This window comes from Chrysochloris asiatica, unplaced genomic scaffold, assembly GCF_000296735.1.
Source record: "Chrysochloris asiatica unplaced genomic scaffold, ChrAsi1.0 scaffold00035, whole genome shotgun sequence".
In the NCBI taxonomy this organism is placed as follows: Eukaryota; Metazoa; Chordata; class Mammalia; order Afrosoricida; family Chrysochloridae; genus Chrysochloris; species Chrysochloris asiatica.
Window position 1 is genome coordinate 6517329 of NW_006408553.1, and position 6602 is coordinate 6523930.

Sequence of the window (6602 nt, forward strand, 5' to 3'; positions counted from 1 at the left end):
TAAGTAAAAAGAAGACAACACTGCTTATCCTTGAGGACAAAATGCTTAGAGGTTCTGGTGGTGCTCCCAATCAGCTACGTGAGGTGGAATCAGGAGAGCTTGAAGGCTCCTGCTGCCAAAGATGGGTCTCACCAGCATCATTTGTACAACTCCAAAGGGTACCACTAGCACGGAATACAGTGCAACAGGGCAGCCAGGTCAGACCCCACCACAGGCTCCCCAAAAACTGGTTGAGAGGTGACCAGACCTACCCAAATTCACCCAGTTAATGACAGAGGCTAGAACCCAGTTTTCCTGGCCCCCAGTCCTGGTTGTCTCCAATGTTGCCCCAACACAATCAAGCTGCGAGACATCTGACAAGTTACTCCTCAGCCGTTGCAAATGATTTGCTTTACCTTCTGACCTCAAGTAACTAAACGATAATGTTTACATCAGTTCTGTGATTACATCCTGCAATCTGTGTCTACTCTCATCAATATGCCCCTTCTCATCTTTTATTATATTTAACATTTCCTGTGAGATTCTGCCAAACAATTTTATTTCAGTTACTTTGATTTTTTTTTAAGGAAAGCAAAATTTATAGGAAATCAAACTAGTTATGACAGAGGAACCAAATAAAAATTTCCATTCCTAAGTGACTATTAATCATCACTTCTGACACTCTGCCTTTGACTTGAACTACAGCAGCTGTAATTCTGGAGGCTACAGGTGTCGGCTCTCAGACACAAGTCTGTAATTCTTACCTGGGCTGTGTGACTCACCAAGAGTGGAATCAAACCTGCGGTGCTGAAATTGAGGCCTTTAGAAATTTATTTTGGAGAATTTTCATTTCCTCTAAGCTCAGTCAAGCTTGCTCGGTTTCAGTGTTCCTTTGGCCCAGCTCCTCACTAAGCCCTGAAAAGATCAACTTGAGATTCCCAGGGGTCCCAACATGACAGCATCTTGGCCAAAACTGTTTGTGAGGGCTTTCTTTGTTCTGTGGCTAAAGGAGCCTGTACCGTCTCTTTTCTGCAGTTCCTGGTGATACAAACAGTTCATGTGCTCTGCTGTCGACTGCAGAGCTCGAGCCCACCCAGAGGCACCTGGGAAGAAAGGGTTGGCAACCGGCTTCTGCAACATCAGTCATTGAAAGCCCTAAGGAGTACAGTTCTATTCTGACACACACATGGGGTCACTCTGAGTGGAATCTCTTTAGGAATGACAATCACAGTTCCAAGAGTTGTTCAAGGAGTGTCTGGGTTGAGTGGGTTCTGCAAGTATTTTGCCATTGCAGTCTGTGTTTGAACTTCAGTGGTCTGGCCTAAGAGCAGAGCAAATGCCCTTCAGGCAGAAACATTTTCAAAGCTTAACTCTACACCTGCTTGCCCCTGTCAACATCCCACCCCCATCGCCTCTAATCCCCACATAATTGAGATGCAGCCTTGCAGTGGTAAATGTTGCCACAGGGACACCTCATTTCTGTGGTTGGCATTCTAGCCAAGGGACATTAGGATTATTAATGGGCAAGCAGTTTGGCAGAGATGTTTCCAGATGTTCCAAAAGTCAGTTTCCAGGGAGAACTCCACATACGTACTTTCCTCAAAATTGTCTTGGCTTTTTAGGAGATGTAGAAATAGTAGTCGCATTGCAAAACGAGGCCTGGGGTAAGGGAGAGCTTTTCCTTTAATGAACTGTACTGAACAGACATCTATTGAGAGACTGCCACGTGGGGTCACGCATTATGCTAAAGTTCACGTGATGATGGAATATTCTAATCCGGAAATTGGGTGAGAAGCTGACATTGAGTGCTAGTTATTGGGCTTGTTGTTAGGCGCCATCAAGTCGGCACCAACTCATAACAACCCTGTGCACAGCAGAACGAAACACTGCCCGATCCTGGGCCAACCTCACTACCGCTACACACATGGTATTCTATATAACCATGTTTGATCCTCAAAATATAGTCATTATGAGTTAGGCTTTGCAGTTCCATAGAAATCCATTTGTTTGTGTATTTATTCACCCCGTAAAACTTTATGGAGCTATATTATGTACCAGCTACTCAAATCATGAGGACACGAGGATGATTCAGCCATGGCCCTGCCCTCTTAAGAGTTTACGATCTAGTTGTAGCCACAAATAATCAGACCATTAGATGAAAGTCTTAAAAGTGCCATGGCACGCAGATGGATGTATGGGGCCAAGGGAACCAGTCTGGTGTTCAGCGTATAGTGTCTCAGTGCTGAGAGAAAGATACATAGACAGAAACTCTTTTGCCCATTTGTGAACTGGTATTGTCTGCTATCCACGCTCCTCTGTTTCTGGGAAGCAAAACCCAGAGCATCACAGAAGATGTGGTTTTACATGATTTTACATCTCAATATGAACTCCTGGTGTGGTACTATAGGATCAGCACTGGACTGTGAACCACAAGATCAGCAGTTCAAACCCACCAGTTGCTCCCTAGAAACTCTATACAGGGTCGCTATGAGTCAGAACTGACTTGACAGCACTTAACAACAATAACAACATCTCAATATTAGATATACACACAGAAGGATGACTATTGTATAAGCCTATTTATATGAGATATCTAGAATAAGCAAATGTGTAGAGACCAAAGTTTCATAGTGTTTACCAAGGACAGGAGAGAAGGGAGAGGAGGAAGCATTGTTGATGGAGCACAGAGCATACGAGGGTAAGTAAAAAAAAGTATTGCTACAAAATCACAGAAACTGTTATTTAACACAAGTTATCACAATGTGAAGCTCTTTTTTCTCACTATATCCTCTACCTAAGACTATACACTTCTGAAGATGGTGTTTCCATCTCTCTAACCTTTCCCTGAAGAGTTCTGTGCTCTTTGATTTATACCACCTCAAAACAAGTAGTTTTGGCATCCTCAAGGGACTCAAACTGTCTTCCTTTGAAATGTTGTTTGAATTTGGGGAACAAAAAGAAGTCGGAAGGAGCAAGATCAGAGCTGTTCGGTGGGTGGGATAAGGTTTCCCAGCAAAACAGGACAGCCCTTGCTACCCTTGAAGAATGAGCAGGTGCACTGTTGTGATGGGAAAAAATCCCTCAGCACAACTTTTCTGGCCTTTTTCGCACCAATGCAGTTTTCAATTTTATCAAAACTTCATAATAAGCCCCCATGATTGTCCAAGACCCTGGGAGGAGAGTAAAGGTTAAAGACAATAGGTTATTGCTGCTGTTGTTTGGTGCTGTTGAGTCAGCTCTGACTCATAGCCACCCTGTGTAAAACAGAATGAAACACTGCCCAGACAGTCCTGTGCAATCCTCACAATTGTTGTTATGCTAGAGCCCATTGCTGTTGCTGTGGTGTGAATCCATCTCATTGGTGGTCTTCCTCTTTTTCGCTGACCCTCCGCTTTACTAAGCATGACCCTCCACTTCACCAAGCATAATGTCTTCTCCAGGGACTGGTACCTCCTGATAATAAATCCAAAGTATAAGAGAATCTCTCCATCCTGGTTTCTAAGGGACATTCTGGTTGTATTTCTTCCAACAAAGAGTTGTTTGCTCTTCTTACAGTCCATGGTACTTTTCATATTCTCCTCCAACACCATAACTCAAATGGATCAATTTTTCTACTTCCTTTTTCACTGTCCAACTTTCACATGCATATGAGGTTACTGAAAATACCATGGCTTGGGTCAGGTGCACCTTAGTCCTCAAAGTGACAATGGACACTATAAAGAGATGGTGTGAACAGAGCAGAATATCCCAAAAAACCTCAGGGGCCAGGCACGGGATGTGTGTGTGCTGGCACTGCATAATTGTTGTTGTTGCTGTTAAGTGCCATCAAGTTGATTTTGACACATAGGAATCCTACTTAGAGTTTCCCAAAACCTTACAATTTGGAAAAGAAAAAGAGAAGAGGTCATGCACAGCAGGTTTGCCTAGTGCAATACGTCATTTGATTTCTTGACTGCTGCTTCCCTGAGTGTGATTGGAAATCCAAGGCACTAGGTAAATTCTGTTACATAGAAAATCCTGCAATCACGGTGATCTATGAGAAGGTGCGTGGATAGGCACACAGGCTGAATGGATGTGGAAGGGAGAGTGGGAGTAAACACACAAATATATATATAACTTTGACAGAAGATCTTTGTACATGGGTATTTACCTTTGTTGCACATATATCCATGACTTATGAAAATTTCCCTAAAATAAATAAATACCTTAAGGGAATGAATTGCTTGGTTTTGGGGCTCAGGGGACACCTAAGTCAATTAGAATAACAGTCCACAAAGACAGTGTTCTTTGTCTTACTTCAGTGAATAGTGACAGGCAGTAGATTTGTTTTTTGGAGTGTTTTTGAAGGTGCAATTATTGGTCTCTCCCTGCCTGGAGGAAAGAAGAGTGAAGAAAATTAAACACGAATGGAAACAATTAGTCTAGTGGACTATTGGACCAAATGACAATCAGTCTTTATGACCTTGAAATCAGAAGAGCTAGATGGTGCCCAGCTAGTATTATCAACTCCTCTGAAAGGGATCACATTAGAAGGTCCTGGAAGGAGTGGGGGAGAAGTGTGGAACAAACTTCAGAACCATAATACAAAGACCAGGATTACTGATCAGATAGAAACTGGCGGAACCCCCAAGACTATGGCCCTTCATCATCCTTTGGGTCTGGAACTCAGCTCACCCCCATGGCTCAATTTTCAGCTAAAACCTAGACAGGCATGTAAGGGGAACAATACCACTAGTAAGGTATGCACACCTTAGAATAATCAACCATTTGAGATCAAAAAGGGTGCATTTACCCAAAGACAAAAGGAAGGTTAGGAAAGGCGGCATGGAAACAGGAAACACAGGGAGTGGAATAAGTAATGTTAAACTGTGGGGATTGTAATCAATGAGGTGAAACAAAATGTGTATGAACTGAGCAGACAACTGATCTGATCTTTAAACCTTTGCCCATTCACTATAACAAGTTAAAAAACAAAGAATTTATCCTCTCTCATTCTCATTGTCACTGTATCGCAGCCTTAGATAGACTTCTTCACTCACATCAATTACAACTCATTCCTCTGAGAGCTCTCACTTCTCCAGTGAACCCAGAACAACCCAGCTCACTCTACCATCAGCACTATCTTCCTAAAAAGCAAATCAGATCATTCCATTCTCAAACTCAAATATCTACAATGGCTTCTCATTGAATATAAAATAAAATCCAGTTTCCCTAGTGTGGTATATTAGGTTCTCCACAGAGGGGCACACCTGTAGCAATTCGTTTTAAACCGCTGACGGACCTCTCAGGACACTGCAGGAGACGAGACCAGGGTACTATTACCTGCGGTATCTTAGATACTCTTGGTTTTTCAGTCTAGCCTCTCTTCACCACTGGTCTGTGCCACACTGAATCTTCCACCAGAACCTAAATGCTCCTTCCTCCCTGCCTCTGTACAACTTCACCCTTTGCCTGGAGTTAGACCCTCTTTTATTTCTTAGCTTAGGAATCTTCTATTCACCCCATGACCCCAGCTCAAATATTACCTCCCTCCTGAACACATTCCTTCATTCCTTTAGAAAGTGAAGCCTGCCCTCCTTAGATCCTCCAGCCCTTCATTTACGCCATTGCTTTAGTGATTGTCACAATGTATTGAAGTCACTCCTACATGTCTGCTGACTGGACTCTAGCTCCTCAGGTGCAAGGATTGTGTTTAATATTTTATTCCCAACATCCAACCACAGGCTTGGCTCCATAGTAAGTGCTCAATGAACGTATGTGCTATGGTACAGTGCTCCTCTCCCCCACCCCCCATCAACCCTTTTGTTTGTGTATATTGCCAGAGGCCTTTGGTACCCTGGCATTTCTCTTCAGTTAGGTAACAGGAAGCAGAGAAACCCAGAAGAGAGGGAACCCTGGGGCCCTCTCCCTTTATCCTTGGTCATAATTGTCCAACTTCAAAATAAACTCTGCAACACCCCTAGTCACCTGCCATATCATACTATCAAAGGCTGTTTGATGTTGTCAGTTTACGTGAAGAAAAAAAAAAAAGTACTTGAGGCGGAAGTAACTCACGTTGCACCCTGCGTAGTAGATAAGCATCACAAGTCATGGACAGACTCACATGACCTCTATCAGCCTCTGAATGGCATCTTGCATAACACATAATCACACTCACACTCACGACCAGGGAGTGGATTCCCACTCACAGTGACCCTACAGAACAGAGTAGGGCTGCTCCATAGGGTTTCCAAGGCTACCATGTTAATGGAAGCAGATTACTACATCTTTCTCCTGAGGAGCAGCTGATGGCTCCCAACCCCTTTTGGTTAGCAGTCAAGTGCTTTAACCATTGCATCATCTGGTCATCTGGGATCCTTTTATTCTAATCAGAGAATATATTTTTAGATTTTAAACAATAGCTCTCACTTGAGCTGCTGTGTTGAGTTTACACTGAAAACTGTGAAAACCGTAGAGAGCAAGAAAAGGAAAAATTTGACCCAGATCTAGATTGTTCCACTCTGAATGTACTTAAAGGAGTGGTAAGTACATGTCTAAATTACTTGGTTTCTTGAACAGTTTGTCTAAAAAAAAAAAAAAAAAAACAGACAAAAAAGGGGTGAGGCAGAAATTTAAATTAAAAA